This window comes from Salvelinus sp. IW2-2015, linkage group LG20 (genome assembly GCF_002910315.2).
Source record: "Salvelinus sp. IW2-2015 linkage group LG20, ASM291031v2, whole genome shotgun sequence".
Classification (NCBI taxonomy): Eukaryota; Metazoa; Chordata; class Actinopteri; order Salmoniformes; family Salmonidae; genus Salvelinus; species Salvelinus sp. IW2-2015.
The window spans coordinates 52307053-52309272 of NC_036860.1; the positions used below are offsets into that span (position 1 = coordinate 52307053).

The 2220-nt window shown below is 40.0% G+C and overlaps 1 long non-coding RNA gene across 1 annotated transcript; it reads right to left on the minus strand.

Annotated features, from left to right (window-relative positions):
* Positions 1-230: 230 nt before the first annotated feature.
* On the minus strand, positions 231-1371 carry LOC111981780 (uncharacterized). The gene is made up of 4 exons (XR_002879625.2): positions 1058-1371; positions 933-971; positions 659-684; positions 231-435 (listed from the first exon to the last, which is right to left on the minus strand). It is a non-coding gene; the product is annotated as an uncharacterized lncRNA (long non-coding RNA).
* Between the last annotated feature and the right edge of the window lie 849 nt (positions 1372-2220).

Genomic DNA, 2220 nt, shown 5'->3' on the forward strand with positions numbered 1-2220 from the left:
AGATAGGGAAGAATAATGTACACTCTAAAAAGAAAAGGTTCCTGGAGTATCCTTCAGGGGTTCTTCAAATTGAAACTGTGGGGGAACCCCTATAAGTTCTTCAAAGAACCCCTTTTAATGGATCCTCGAAGAACCTTTTGGGGTTAATTTTTAAACTACCCCTCTATTATTATTAATTATAATAATATGTATAACAATAACAACAATAACACAATATTTTAGTTCTCAGTGTTTATTATGATTTTAGTGGCAAAGCGGCATTTAAAAATCCAAATATGATGTAAACTCCCAGCAGAGCCCCAAGTCCAATGGGTATATCCTCTTGCATGTTAATGTCTTGATGTTCTCCGTATCCATAGCCACAATGATTTTGCAGTGCATGGTGATTGAACAGGTTTCCTGTTATATTAATCAGAGATGTAGAGAGGGTGAAGTCTGGAAATCCACAAAATATAATTATACAGATGATTAACAAAACACACAACAGTATTCATACCTTTGGTATTTGTGGTGAATGTGAATGAAAAAAACTTTTGATAATAGTTTTCATACACACACATTGTCCATAATGTAGAGGCATATGGGATAGTCATTGAAGAGGTAAAGGAGGAGGATGGTAAATGTGATCTGCATAACATACCAATACCAATTGACATACCTTTGTATGCCTCCTTGTCGGTATACCTGCAGACAGAAAAGTGAACAGTTCAGTCATCTGCACCCAGTACAGCTAGCCTTCAACATATTCAAATTTGTATTTATTTTTTAACCTTTATTTAACTAGGCAAGTCAGTTGAYAACCAATTCTTATTTACAATGACGGCCTACACCGGCCAAACCTGGACGACGCTGGGCCAGTTGTGTGCCGCCCTATGGGACTCCCAATCACGGCCGGTTGTGATACAGCCTGGATATAGCCTACATATTCTTACCTCTTTGTTGATTCATATCCATTGAATTGTGTCCATTCTCTGTTTTCGAAAGATTTGCACAAATATGAAAAGATAGATGGTATCATCATAAAACAATATCAATTTAGATCATATAAGTGACAAACCTTAACTTAAATTGAGGAGATCTTTACATTTTTCAGTTAAGTGCCTGCAACTGCTGTCCTTTAAAATCCAAATGTTTCAGTTGGGCAGTTAGGTTCCTGCAAGAACCCCCACCAACTAAGGAGGTTCCTCGTTGAACCCCACTATAACGGCTGTCATATTCTTCCTCCTCCTCGGYCGAGGAGAGGCGAGAAGGATCGGACCAATACGCGGAGTGGGTAGTGCTCATGATGATTTATTATATCGAAACTGAACACTAACATGAAACAAAATAACAAATAGAATACAACCGAAAACAGTCCCGTGTGGCACGAATACTAACACGAAAGACAAACACCCACGTGAAACCCAGGCTGCCTAAGTATGATTCTCAATCAGGGACAACYATTGACAGCTGCCTCTGATTGAGAATCATACCAGGCCGAACACAAAATCCCAACATAGAAAATCACACATAGACAAACCCACCCAGCTCACGCCCTGACCAACTAAATAAATACAAGACAAAGGAAAACAGGTCAGGAACGTGACACCCACCTCCTATGGGGTTCTTGGAACATCCTTTTGGGGGCCATTTTCAGTGCCAAGAACCCTAAGATTCTTCTAAATGTTTTGAATGTATACCAGCTGAGGTTATATCCTGCAACTGTGTTGACGAACATGCGCCCGAACCCCCAAATTGCCTTGTTAGGGTGACAGAGGTGGTGAGAAAAAGGGTTGTCCAGTGGGTCTCCTATTTGGAGGCAGTGAGAAGAGTGGGAGGAGCAAGTGGCATTGAAGACCCAATGGTAATTGAGACTGCATCAGTGAATGTTTCTTGGCAATTAAGAGCTCTTCCTGAGACCCAGCAATACATTTTTGTCCATCAGTTCTTGGTCATATCTCTGAGGCCATACAAGCCACTGTTTGGGGGTGTGACCCTGACAACTTTAGAAAATGTTATGGAAAGTTGAAAATAGGTGTGCAATTATTATTTATAATTTTTGTGTTTGGTATTCAAAGTGTTTCTAGTAAGTGAATATCTCCTGGAATAGTTAAGTGAGTTGCCGGGACAGTGTAATACTTTTTTCACATTAAATAAGAGCTAAATAAGAGATTATCAAGAAATGTCCTCTGTAGTGGACACCCGGATGCTGCAATGTTGGCTGGAGTGGTCTAAAGCTCA